Source organism: Agelaius tricolor, unplaced genomic scaffold, assembly GCF_023055355.1.
Source record: "Agelaius tricolor isolate 1412-34295 unplaced genomic scaffold, bAgeTri1.0.p SCAF_6, whole genome shotgun sequence".
Lineage (NCBI taxonomy): Eukaryota > Metazoa > Chordata > Aves > Passeriformes > Icteridae > Agelaius > Agelaius tricolor.
The window spans coordinates 10,353,953-10,368,665 of NW_027269266.1; the positions used below are offsets into that span (position 1 = coordinate 10,353,953).

Genomic DNA, 14,713 nt, shown 5'->3' on the forward strand with positions numbered 1-14,713 from the left:
GACACACCTGGGGTTCACTTCAGCAATTACCATAAATCTGCCAGGACTGCTGCTCTCCTGGCCTCTGTTAGATCATTACTTGAGTTTCAGAAGGCTCTCAGGACTGGTTCTGGTTCCAGGTTTCTCAGACCAGTTCTGTCATCTTTTCAGAATTTTTTCTTTTCTGAAGGAGAAAAAGGTAGAATAAGAAATAGAAAGAAAGAAATTATGCTGCTCTTAAATGAAAACTTAAAAAAATTGATTTCTGTAGAAAATGTCAGGATTTTACAGTTTGTTTATAAGTCCAGACTCAAAGCTTTGAAAAATACCAAAATATACTACATATCACCAAATCAGCATTTGACCTACTCCAGTTATAGTCACATGGAATGATATTAATAAAAAAGGTCTGTTGTAGAGGGATCTGTTATTAGTATATTTTTCCATCTGTCTGTATTTATTCATAATGGAAAATGCAGTCGTTTTCACATTTTTAAGTAATAAAACATATCAGCATTCTGTGAATTAGTGTCATTATGGTGAGGGATATTTTGCTTTTAAGAGATTGATAGCTCAGGAGACCAGCAGATGAACAGACAGATGAGTAGAATGCTCTCTGCTCTGAAGTTTACAGCAAAAGCATGTAACTCTACTTGTCTACTTTGAAGCCAGACTTCAAAGTAGTCATGTGTTAAAATGTACACAATATGACTATTTACCATATTAATGAGAGAATATGGCAATACTCTCTTATTAGAAAAAAGTATTTGTGTCACTTCTTTTCTTTTGAAGTCAGCTGTTGATTTTAAATCAAGCAGTTAACGTAAGTTTTGTCAGTCCCATTCTGGATGTATGTGGGTCACTGTGCTTGCATTAAGTGTCAGGATGGGAAGCTGCCTTCATGAGAATTACACTTTCATGTAGTCAATTTGAAAGATATTCATTCCTCCATTGCTCATGTTTCCTCATTCCATCAGAGAATGATGACATTCAAAAGCAGGTAGTCAGACACACAAAAGGTGGCATTGGAGCCCATCTATCTTGCTTGGAGGAAAATTCAGAGTCCTAATTCATTACAGGTCTTTGAAACTGTAAGATGAAGACACTATAGAATTGCAAAGTACTTTTATTATTAAGGGAGCAGGGGGAAATTTCACCTTTTAAAATTTAAAATAAAACTGAGAAAATCATCCCCCAGGAAACTGCACTGGCTCAATCTGCTTCACTTATCATCGTTTTTAACCTCAATATATACCTTAACCTCCATTTTCACCACCATTCCCCCCAAACACACTCCTGCTCTATTCTTCCTCTTTCTTCATTTGAAGTTTCTCTATACAATCTATATTTTGTCAGTCTCTTTGGTGCTTAGAAGAGTGGGAAAACTCCCCTACCAGATGTTTGTCTAAACCTGTTTTGACAAAATTCCCAAAAAGAGGAATCCACAGCCTCCCCAGTCAGTTTGTTCAAAATATGCTTACACAGAAATAGAATGGTTTCTCTTATGAGAAGCTGAGCCCTTTTTTCTGTAAAAACAGATTTGGAAAAATAACTTTCCCTTCATTTTTAATCCACATAGGTGAAGGTTTCTGAGACTTTTGGAAGTTCTTTTCCTGTTCAGTTTCGTTCCAGAGAAGGGCTATAATGTTTTTAAATATAATTTCCCACCAAATCACTGAGACATATTTTAAAAGATCCAATTTAAAGTCAAGCTTTATTATTTGCTTCATCTCTTCTGTGCCACTTCAAATGAGTAACAGAAATCACAACCAGCTAAAACAACCTGTGTCTACCCACACAAGTCCAGTTGGCTGAATGTTTGCTTCAGCAATTCCATTTACACCCCTTTTTTGACAACACAGCTATTGGAAAATGACTGGGATTTGCTTGTGCTGCTGAGATAAACAGTACATCACAGAGCTCCCACTCTTTTATATTGCTGCATGCCAGGCTCTGTGCACAAAGCCAGCACACATTCTATTTCCTCCCACTTGAACACACTGTTGTAATTAGGTGCAAGTTGCAGAGAGCATTGCTTTATTTCCTTGTCCTTAAAATCACAGATCAGAGCTAGAGTTCCAGAGCAGAGAAGTAATTTCTTTTTTCAGTCTTGTTTCTTTTCTCACTATTCTTGCTGAAAAAAAAAAAAAGAATATGTAAAGGAATTGAAAATATTGAAATACCATCAAAAGGATTTTCTAAATGTAGTTTCAAGCACTAATTATTTTTTCTATTTAACCTTAGTTCTGGTTCACTTGGGCAAGAAGACCCAGAAGGCCAGGTAGGGCATCTGAAAACTCAGAGATGGAAGAGAGTTATTACACTGCTGTGATCAAGAAAGGCAGTAAGAGACTGGCCTGGCAGGGTCCTTTCCCAACCAGATCAATGTCTGCCATCCCCCGAGAGAGGGACAGAAGAGAGCATGGGAATCAGAGCCAGAGCATGAACCTCTTTAGAGATTTCAGTCTGCGCTATGGCACTTGGAAATTTTAATTGTTAAAATTTAGCTGACTCCTGAAAAAGCACTGAGAGCAGAAGAAAGCTGTGGCACCCTAAGCCACAGTATTTCCACTTCATTTGGAAATTTGCATTCTGCTTCTTAGATTTTACTCTATTATGAAGTCCAATCATAAATGCTTTGTGTTACATACTGATGACTTAAGTTTTAGCTTTCACATTTTCCAGATTCTGTACTGCTTTGGTATTTAACTCTGAACTTCATTTAAAGTGTTAGCAAGTTCTCCTCACAGTTTAGTTAGACAAAACAATCCTTTTCCAGCCCAAGAACCAAGGGCACCATTGAAGCTTCAGGCCCAAAAAGTGTAAACAGCAGTGAATTGAGGAGAGCAATCTGGGAGGATGGGACTGCATAAGTGGAGTTGTAATTGGACAGTAACCCCAATATGTAAATATAAACTACCAATACGTAGCTTATAAAAGTGTGAAAACTTGTGACCCATCCTTCATCTTGGATGTAACCCTGGCCAGGCCCTTGTGCTGCCCAAGGTGTATCCTTTGAAGGCCTTTTAATAAATACCTACTTTATACCTTTAACTCTGTCTAGCTTCTGTTCTAGGTAGACTCTCAAGACATCACTAATATGTCCAAAATGTGCTCCCATTCCCTGTATTCCATTGTGAAGACCAGACATGCTTTCCCAAGCATTCCTAGATAGTCAGCTAACACCAGCTCCCTTGGAGAAAAGAAAGGAATTTATGTAAATCATGTATGTCTGAAAAAATTCTGTATGAGTAGCCAGTTAGGGTTTAGTGTTCAGATAGCTTCAGATCTGACTAAATATCTAATATGACAGAATACTAAACTTCAGAAGATGTAATTCAGTTGTTGTCACTGCCCTAGAATTGTTGAGATCTTAATCCTTCAAACACAAAATTATTCTTGCAGAGCTCACAGCAGGGGATTGCAGAGAAAGTCTGTACAGTATTTACTTTTTTAAATGCATAGTTTTCCATGCAGTATTAAGAAAAAAAGGTGGTAGATGCACAGTAAAAAGCCAGCACAGACTTGATTTCGTTTCTTTAGCTGGAGTATTGGAGGTGATACAATCTGATATCCCACTCAAATATAACTCTTCCGTCACATATCTACAGCTGCAACCTACTAGGGAAAAAGATTAAGTGGAAGGAAATTTAAACCACTGTAGGCCTAGCAAGTCACCTGCTAAAGACTTTGGATGAGAGTCAAGGGGTTAGCTGAATTCCCAGTTAAGTCATTCTGTATTCTTTCTCTGAAAACATCTGTGCTGAGGAATGGGATGGCAATGCATACATATGGACTTTTTAAATTTCTTATGCTTAGCTAAACATATCTGCAGAATGATGATGCTTTGCAGATTGTACAGATTTGTCTACCTCTTTCTGAGAAGCATGGATATAATTTTTTTCCTTGATATGCTATCTCAATTAAACCACTTACCTTGAATATGACCACAACAGGTAAACGACTAAAGATGAAACGGCAAAACTCAATTGTGTTACTACAAAATCTTATTTTCATTGTTTCCTTGATCAGGCAGCAAGTTCTAGAGTATTTCAGTATGTAATGGAACAACTCAGTCTGTAAGAAAAAACAAAAATTGTGTGAAGTTGTACTATTCTTCTTGTATTTCATGCATTTATTTCTTTTCCTCAGGTAACCTAAAATTAAATGTGACAAGAAAATGAAAATCATTCTGAAAATGAAATAATTTATTTTACTAGGTGATGCTGTAGTCAATGGAAGGAGTGGGCCACAGACTAGAAAGTGTATCAGTTTTTTGTCCAAATACAATTCTAGCCCAGGAGATAAATTACCTATGTCTGCCAACAGTGCAATACAAAATTTACCTCTGGCTGTCATTGGTCCTTTCTCTGCTTGTACTTTTGATGCCATTTTGATACTTGAATGAAGAATTGCCTCAATGGCTATAGAGAAGCAGAAATTCCACTTAATTATTACATTGGTTTTAAGTCTTCTTTGTTTTAGCAAAAGAGCTATGAGAAGGCTTTAGAAGTTCAATAAACCTTACTCATTTAAAGATAAGACTGCAACATCTTCTTTTACTTCCCCTTCCTTATATTCCTGTTAGTACTCTGTCAAATTCAGTCTTTTGTTCTGAAATTTTTCTTGTTTCACAGTGAATTCAGGAGTCTTGTACAGTAGGAAGGTAGAACTGGGCAAGACCATGAGGAACTTATATATTAATGCCCTTGAAATCACAGAAAATACTGTGCTTGATGTCTAAGTTCAGGGAATCCAAACTGTTTCTGCAGTACCTTTTCCCATATAACATCCTTTTCATTATCCATTTAAAAAATATCAAACCTTTAATGAAAGATCAAAAAGAAGAAATATGATTTCCCATGGAAACAGAGCGGGAAGGAAAAAGAAGGTAGCTCCCAGGGTCAACAAAGTTGGGTAGGGAAAAGTGGAAATGGGTCCAGAGAAAACTTTTAGGATCACTTATGTTCCTGTGGAGGACCCAACCAACCAAAGAAACAACCTCAGTTCCCTTCAACATGACCTAGTCTTATGCTCAGTTAAATTTTGAATATGAAAATATGCTACCTATGTTTTGAGAAATTGAAATTTTCCTTGTTATCTCTTCACATCTTACCTCATGTCCCTTTGTGTCATGGCACATCTCTGCCCTACAGGAAGGCACAAAAGCCACAAAATTTGGAGTTGCCAGGAGGCTTCCTCCCTCCTCAGCCATTGGAGCCCACTGGAAGCCCCAGAGCATGGGAATAATGCAATTTAAGTGCAGAGCAAACAGACAGTAATCCTGTTACATCCAGCCACATCCTCTTTCCATAGGGCAGGGGATCGTGGCAAAGCTAAAAATGGAGCCTTTTTTGTGTGAACAGACAATTGGAAAAAGACCTAGAGAATTCCCATTCCTTGGGAATGGGGCAGTTATAACATCTGTGCTTATAAAGGCTGCCTCCTGTGGGATGATAGCACAAAGGTGAATACACAGAGCTCCTCCTCTCAGAAGTCTAAGCTGAACATATAATAACACATTGGTTTTAAAAAGGAAAGTAAAAATAATTTTCAAGTACCTTCTGCACAATATTCAAGTGACCAAAATCTATTTTCAACTCAAAAAAATACACATTTTCCATTCTTCATACGTTACCCAGTGTTCCTGAAGCTGCAATTTCCACCAGAACAGAGTGTAAACCACAGTTGTAATTTTAGTGATGGGGAAGATCCTTACAAATTTTCACAAGAGGCAAGAGGAAATAGTACTACAATTTACCATGCACAGTGAAATGTAAAGCAAGATAATCAACTTTGACTGACACTCTTTTCACCTTTATATCCATTATTTGTCTTGGATCTATTTTTGTCCAAGGGCCAAAATTATCACCAGATGTCAAAAAGCACTTCTCTTGAACTAGTGGAACTGTATCAAATGAAATTGATAGAAATGTCCCTTTCATTTAAATACAATCAGATCAAATTGCATTCAAGTGAAAGACAACTAAACTAAAAGGCTTAACCTTTGAATGCCATGTTTAGTAATTAATTTATTGATATTTTTATTGGGAAAGAAATGGTAGGGAAAGAATACTATTGGGAAATAAAGGTATGCTTTAAGACGTAATTTAGCCAACACCAGGATGTCTAAAACACATTAGGAGGTCTATGCCAAAATTTCTTTTGTCAGAGTAAAAGGTGTTTATTTAGACCCATACAGAAAGCTTTGGATCAGCAAACAAGGAAAAAATGTCTCTACTGTGAATAGCTGGTTTGCATATTTCTTATGAACTGTGATGAAAATAGCTGCTTTGCAAGCTGTACCACAACATCATCATGAAGATATGAAAGGGCTCTGGTGAAAACACAGCAAATAGAACCATGCATCTCTGTTCAGCTAAAAGATGAGAATGATTCAAATGCTAGCATAGATCACTGTACAGGAAAAGAAGGTTGAAAAGCAGTTGAGAAGGGATAAACAGAAGGATATTCACATGAAATTGGTTGAATTGCCTCAACCCAGGTGGTAGAATTCTGGTTGTTGGGACAGTAGTGCCACCAGTAACTCAGTCATGGGGGAGATACCTGGTCTGATTCTGGCCAGGACAGGGCCAATTTTTGCAGTGCCAGGAGGGGCACAGCCAGGACCTTGGGGTTATTAATGTCACCTCACACCATGTCCAGGGGCTATGGGGGGTGTTCTTTCCAGTTTCCTGGGAGATGTGATCAGGTAGTGCATGTTCTGCAGGGTGAGCAATCACCTGTGAATCATTCCCCTGCCTTAGGCACACTCTTACCAGCACTGGTATCATCACTGTTTTCTTATCTCGTGGCTGCTTCTGGTAAATTGTTCTTATTTCAACCCCTGTCCTTTGCTTTTTTTGTTCCTCCAATTCTCCTCTTCACCCTGCAACAAAGGGAAGTGAGTGAGCAGTGAGTAGTCTGAGGTGTTTCAGCAGGAACAATAAATTGGGGTATCATACCTAAACTATGACAAGATTTTAACTGTTTCATGACTATTAAACATGGAGAGACAATTCTTGGGGGATGGATGCAGCACTGGACTTGAGTGTACCAGTACAATAAAATGAAAGGGAAAAAAAATGTAAAAAGGTTAAAAAGTGAAAGCTTCAGTTCTTTGGAACCAGTTTGTGGGAATGAGATGTTATTAAGTGAAAATCTTGTGTATTAGGCAAAAAACATCTCCTTAGAACCTTTTCTAGGCAATTAGGCCAAATTTTGGATGATAGTGACAGATGCACAGAAATCCAATGGGCTACAAATACTTACAGATCCTGCCACTTCAGTGGAAGACCTAAGTAAGAAACAGAAAATGCTGTCCAGCATTTGTCCTATGAAAGTAAAAAGGACAATATAAATACCCCTTGGTGAGCAAGTTCTTTAGTACAATACCAGTGGTAGAAGGAAAATTAAAACCTTTAGCAACAGAAGTCTCAAGGGATGTCAGTGGTTTAAGACAATGCCTCCTAGTGGTATTTTTCTCCTTGTCATTGAACAGCACAGGCAGCTCCAGCCAGAAAGTATTCTGGAAAAGAGAAATATCTGGTCAGAACCTAGATCTCTTAAAAGTTCCTAATTTTCTCTTGAGTAGGACTAGTATGGACAATTAATCTACTATTTATAAAATAATACATTTCAATGCATCATAGCAGACAATCAGCTTAGAGAGAAATGCTGCATCATGGTTGTTTTGTAAATAAAATATGGTTTTCCTTTCTAGCACAATCAGTTTATTGATGTGGAGGTTTTTTATTTGGCTTTTTTTGTTTCATTCTGGGACAGAAATAATTTCTTCTTTCTCAGGAGAATGGAAGTTTGGTCTTCTGTGGCATTGCCATAGAAGTCTATAATTCTAAGGAATATCAAAAGATCCAATATATTTTCAAATTTAAATGAGAAAAATAGTCAGAAAGTATTAGCATGAAATAGTGTTCTTAGATTGCATGTAGCTATGTAATGGAACTAATCAAATAGAATGAATTATTTATTTAATTAATTGTTATTTATTAGATTATTACAGTTTCCATTCATGTAGCAACATTAATTTTCATAAAGCTGTAAAAGCTTGGAGTCCTATTGGGTAAAATCCTGTAAATATAATGAATTTCTTAGTAGAACAATGCCTTGACTTTGTTTTCTGATAGTGTTAACTGTGTAACAGATTTCCAGTGTTCTTCTAACCCCTTAGGGCGTCTAAAGAGCTCCAGGAAACAAAGGTATCTTTCAGTACCTTCTGTTGTTTCTACAAGCATTTAATATTTGATGTAATATACATGCCCTAATAGCACATGAAACACTATAGCCTGGTGTGATCACGGCATATACCAGATACCCAGTGCAGCCTCCTGTTTTTTCCTATTTTGTTTTTCTATTTGGTATGCAAATCCACTCCGTGGTAACCTTATCCGTGTGCTGCTTGTTCTGCTCATGCAAATCTTTGTAGATATCCTGGATTCTGATGCCATCTGCATCTGCTTACATTCCTTGCCTTTAACAAAGAATCAGGAGTTAGCTAGACAGATGGCAAAGCAAAACTATTATCAGAGATTATCAGGAAAATATGCTATTTTAAAGACTTTAAAAAATGTAATCACCATTATTCAGGGTACCATTAATACAGTAACATATTGTGCAATTACTGTCACAGTTCCATTGCTTCAGTTCAGACAGCATTACATCAGGGTGGAAAGGAAAGATATTTAACTTTTTATAACATTCTTGATGGCCCTGTTTTACAGCTATTCTGCCATTGAGGGATTGCAGTTATATTCAACACATTTTGTTTAGTAATAACTGCACCACTTACTTAAAATCTCCTTTTGAGAGACTGTTAAATGATACTTAGTTGACACTAACTGAGCATTACTTACTGGATTCTACTTCTATTAAGAATCCCATTTCCCCACCAGTTGCTGAAAGGAGAGTCATAATCCATGCAAAAACACAGATTGATTGACCTCGGTCAAATGCTCTGTGCAGGTGAGCAGGTGCAGCTTAAATTTACATTTGTGAAGAAGCCTTTCAAGACTAATCTTGTGCCATAGAATTCATCTTTAATATTTGATTTCTAAATGGTATATTTCAAAATCTGCATTAGTCAGCCTTGGACCTCTGAATGATCATTGAAAAGAAATAGGCCTTTGAGATTGACACACCAGCTCTATCTCAGATAACTGTATCAGATAACATTTATCTCAGAAAAATTTGGATGTGTCAGAGTCAATGTGGAAAAATACCCCATTGTTTTCCACTGATCATAACTACCTTTTTAGACTTATTCATCTAATATTGGAAACTTTGGTAAAAAATATATGAATGGTCCACTGAGGCATCTAAAATTTCAGTGCCAAGATGTATGTTCTCTCCATATTTCAAAGAACTAGATGTTCTAAAATCCAAGATGTACAGATAAAGGGTTTGCTGGGGAAGTTGGAAAGGCTGGCATGAGGTTCCTCACACCTCATAGACCACTACATGACTTAAATGTTCATTTCTCTTTCCTTTCATGTACATCACTGTGTGGACTCAGTTGATGACTTGGTGTGTACACCAGGACAAAGATATGCAGCTTTTACAATTTGTCTTGACTTGTAATTATAATTCTGAATGTGATGGACAACAATCATCTACAGTGTTTTCGTTTTTAGGCAGAAGGCTACTGCATGCATTATAGCAAGCTCTGCATGTCATGAACTAACAGCAAGTATTGGTCTAAACTAATAAAAGGGAAGGAAAAAATGCACCTCAAACTGCATTCTCCTGAAGTTTTCGACCCATCAAAGATGAAACAAAAAATCAAAGATCATGTTCTCTGTAGGGCTTTCACTTTTAATGTATCCTCATCCATTTAATTATCCAAGTTGTATAAAATTCTTAGATGGATAGGTTAATTCAGTTCAGATCAGTAAAAGAATTACCCAATCAAGGTACAGAAGTGAGAAAACAAATCAGAACTTCTGTAAGAACAGCTGTAGTCATCTGTCCTTACAGAACTACAGAAAAAGTCAGATCCTGTAACTTGACAAGGAAATCACAGAGGTATTAAGCAATGAGAAGTATTTATTAAGGTTAGTATTTATTAAGGTTAGGATATTTGGAAAACTGTGTACAAGTCACCAAGCTGTCAGCTGACAGATACCAGTGCAATTTCACTGTAGTCAAGACCTCACACTAATTTATCCTGAGAACATCCTAGAGTAAATCTAAATTCAGTAATTAAAAATATAATTTAATAGTTTATCAAATTCTCCTCATTTGTTTCTAAATTATTCTCCTGGTATAGACAAGTTAACAGAAAAAGTCATTAACACAAGTCTTTTGGAGTTGTAATTAATTTCTTTCCCCCAGCGTATTACTAAACCCATTTTCTCTAATACTTCTTCAGCCTTCTTAAATTTCAAAGGCCTTTCTCATTGTCCTTGTGCTGGCAAAGATGCCCCTCTTGGCTCTTTTTACTGTTTACCTTCAATCATTTTCTTCATTTCTCACCCCTTTTTTTTTTTTTTTTTGCTCCTCTACTCTTTGCAGAATAATTAATTCTCTTTTACACATCAGAAGTACAGTTCAAATCATTTCACTTTAACCTTTTTTTCTTCCTGGTTAGTTAAAGCTCATTGAATATATCCAGTCTTTCTGACCTCAGAAAACAGTGCCTCTTCTTAAATGGAGATGATGGCTCTTACAGGTTGTATTTCAAACCCTGTCAATCCTAGAGAAGTGAAACTAATTGTACAGTAGATACATGAAGCAGTTACACCTTTGCCTAAATAACTTTCATATAACTTCGTGATTTTAATTTGGAAAAAGATTCAACTGCCAAGTTTGTACGGATTTCACTACATTTATATCAGCATATTTAAATCAGTGCATTTTTTGAATAGAGATGAAGATAAAGAAAAAAAACAGAACTTTTTAGTATAGTTATTGTTCTGCAGTACTGATTGTTGCCCTGCTTTTAACTTTATGTGGTGTGACAAGACTCTCTTAGAATGAAAAAGTCCTGAAACTTATCAATAATTTCATTAATTCATGATTAATGAATTGTCTTGTGATTTCTTATCCATAAATAAATAAATGACAGTTCTGTCTCTTCTTAAGGGCAATGTTTCATGTGTAGTATCCCTACACTTGCAGATAGACATCTATTTTCTTTTTATAGAAACCAAATGTTGTTAAACATCCCTTGGCTTTGCTAAATCTGCCATCAGCAAGGTAGGTTAGACTGTTATTTCCTATGGATTTGTAGTCATAACACTGAGTGATGGAATAAAACTCAATTGTATCAGGAGTTGTCCAAATACAGAACAAAATTTTCATCTCCCCAGGTTTGAACAGAAGGGTGAACACACAGTTGTAGCAGTTGATTTAATTCTGTTATTGCTATTAAATGAGCTTAATAGATTATGTTTAGTGTTCTTCAGAGTTAAGATGGCTTTGGCAGAATAGCATCAATGTATTTTAAATTAAAATCACATTTTTTTGTGATTATCCTTAAAATATATTTAATTGCTGCTCCATTTTGTTCTATCATCACTGAAGGGTTACCTCAAGTGCATTAACTCAAAGCTCTTGAGTTAGTTATCATCTAAAATCGTATAGCTTTAGAGAACAGAATAATTCTGTTTATCAAAAAAAGCCTTTTCAAAATTTTCAGGCAGAAAAAAATAATCATGAAAGCACAGAGGTGAGAGATGGAAAAAGACCTATTAAACATATTCTCACTCTCTATCACTGCAATGTTTTCCCCTACAGTCTTTTATTTTATCTTGTTTAGCTTTAAGTCTCTTAAGGCTTCCTATTCAATTTTCACATGGAAACTGTTTCAGTGTCAATCTGCACCTCAGGAAATTCTCTCCAATGCTCCGCTTATGTTTATATTACATAAAATGACAGATATAAAATGCTTTTTGGTAAGCAACTTACATATGTTATTTTCTTAATCTTATTCAGACATTGCTGGAAGAGGTGGTTGAATGGGGAAAAAATATATTCATGAGCATGGTTCCTAACACTGATTAAATTATTCCACATTTGTGTCTCTTTGTAGAAGGGTTTCTATAAAGCCAGGGTTGATATTTTGTATTTCGGTATTTGTGGTTGGAAGCTGGAATATTAGCTGACAGAAAGAAGGCACAGGGTATGAGACTGAGGAAACCAAGGATCTGCAGTGTGATACACTGAGTGTCATTTTCTGCAGAAATAGTTTTGTGAGGGAGTAGGCCAGACAGAAGAGGCTGATGCAGTAGGAGGCAAGCCCATATGTGTAGCCTACTACAGCAATGCTTCATGTGCATAAGGAAAAGGGTTATAAGGATAAGGAAGCAAATGAACAAAGCTGGGAGGAAAAGGGACATTTTACTGAAGAAAAATACCCTTCTTGTGCTCAAAAACCTAGAAAATTCAGAATTCTTTGAAAAATAATGTTTCAATCTTTCAATTTCTATTATTCATTTGCCACATAATTTCCTAACTGAAAGCTGCAGTTTTAAGTAAAACTTTGACAATCAAAGCAGTTACAAAACCTGAAGAATATCTAATTTAGATAACAGGTCATGATGAATTAGCTGTAGCTTTCACTTGACAGGTCAGTACATGAAACACATCTTGATGGCATATGTGATCTGGTGAATTATTAAAACAATTCACCCAGAAAAATTGTACTGGTTGTAGTAAAATGTGCTGTAGTTCAGCTGTCCATCGTTTCCTGCAAGCAAACTCCCCAGCTCTCAGATTGATAATTTCAGTGGCTATGCATTTCTAAAGTTAAATACAATTTTCCAGAAATAAAAAAATTGTGGATAGATATAATATGTAACTACTGTTATCACTGTAGGGTGATGATGTGGGTCACTATTCCTGCTGCGTGCTGTTATTTTTAGGATCACAGATCATGGCTGCTAGAAGCAGGTATGCAGCATAGTGAAAAGGAACCCGATCCCAACTTTCTGCAGAAAAGATTTAAAAAGGAAAATGCCAAGCTTTTTGTTCTGCTTGCATTCTATTTTTAGGGTTTGTTTAGTTACAAGACAAAATGGACACCTGCTTTGGAAAAAGTCTTTGTGTAATTCTAGAGTGTAGGAATTGAACAGCTGTGTTGACTGTACCAAAAAAAGTAGGACATCCAAGAAAATTTCACGTAGATTCATACTTTGCACTTGATTTGTTTTTGGAAACTCAGGTTTAGAAACTTTAAAGTTCAAATAACTTTAATGCTAAATAAAGCTGTCATGCAGTGCAATACTAGCAGTTATTAATGTTCAGGAATGTTACAGTCCTTTGGAGGTATTGAAATTTGAGGAAATTATGCAAAAAATGCCAGATTTCCTATAAACTACATTAAAGTTTACTTTCAAAGCAGGAAGAGAGTACAAATGGGAGTTGTGAGAAAATGAATCAATGAGTCTTGCAGCTCCATGTCTAATTGCCCATGCTGATCTGTGACCAATGGGTGAAGCACAGCTGGTGAAAAGCATAAAACAGATTTGTTACCAGCGGTCAGTCATTCAGACATCTAAAGCTGCCATAAATGCAGCAACTGTCCGTGCAGGTGACTCCCTGAAAACCTGACATTAGTTGTAGACTGCAGAGCACAAAGCTCATGTCACTGCTGATCTCAAAAAATATTAGCAAAAGGAAACCTGAGTTCGGAGTAGTCCCGTGTACATCAAACTTTAGCATGCTGTGACTGGGCTGCTGTGTATTGCTCACCACCCTTTCCGCTGTGCTGAATTCGATCTTTTGACATGACATATTGGCAGATATTCCACTGCTCAACCAAGAACTTAATGTACCATTCAAATTTCTATTCAAATGAGGCTGAATTAGAAGATGAGGATGTATTTCCATGGAAAAAAATGTTCCCCCTTACTCCAATGGCTGGCCAGAAACTACACCTGTAGTTGCCCAATAGCAACTATAGAGAGTTGTTCTCTAGCAACTAGAGAACTTTACACAGAAAAGTTATAGATACTCTCACTTTACTGACTGGAAAACAGACATGAACAAAAGACATGAGTTACATTAAATTTCCAGCTATTTCCCTAAAGATGAACATATGCAGTATACGACTCACAAGTATAATGAATGTTCTCACATATTTTCCTATGGCTTTGTTGGTGTCAAGTATTTTATAAACAGGTCACGTAGGGAATTCCACACATGCACCAGACATCTGGTTCATCTGAAACTGGAGAGTTTTGAAAGTTGTATTCACCAGGAATTTTACATCAGTCAATTAACTTGCAACTGCTGTCTTAGTAAATGCTCTTAATAGAAGTGTGTGCATATTTCATTTTGTTGCCTTTTTTTTGTTGTTTTTTTTAGGCTGAATGCAGTTTATATAATGAAATGTTCTGTTTCCATTAAGGTACACCTGACTGCAAGATTTTAAAAATACTCTTTCTAACAAAAAAAAAAAACAAAAAAAAACAAAGGAGCCCACACCAACTCAATACCTCCCTAAAAAAAACCCAAAAAATAAAAAAAAAACACAAAAAACCCCAGAAAAACTCAAAAACAAACCTTTCAAGTAGAACAGATATTTTGCATCACTTCATGTATCAATTGTTTGATTTTGGAGAGACCTTTGATCACATTCTCTCCTTTATCAAAAGTTTCACCCTGATTTTTTGAAGGTTGGAAGCTGGACTTATCACATCACATATTATTCTTCAAAAAATTTAATTATGGACAAGTCATCCTTGGGTCTGATAAATCTTGGGTATAAATTGAA

At 36.3% G+C, this 14,713-nt stretch overlaps 1 long non-coding RNA gene across 2 annotated transcripts in view; it reads right to left on the reverse strand.

Moving 5' to 3' along the window:
- Positions 1-1,746: 1,746 nt before the first annotated feature.
- Positions 1,747-14,713, reverse strand: part of LOC139590843 (uncharacterized) — a 93,587-nt gene continuing 80,620 nt past the window's right edge. The window contains exons 4-8 of one of the 2 annotated variants that reach the window (XR_011679451.1): positions 7,399-7,507; positions 7,252-7,313; positions 6,759-6,868; positions 3,916-4,056; positions 1,747-2,113 (exon numbers count right to left, since the gene is read on the reverse strand). This is a non-coding gene — a long non-coding RNA (uncharacterized lncRNA). The remainder of the gene's footprint in view (positions 2,114-3,915; positions 4,057-6,758; positions 6,869-7,251; positions 7,314-7,398; positions 7,508-14,713) is intronic. The other variant, XR_011679452.1, reaches the window with a different exon arrangement.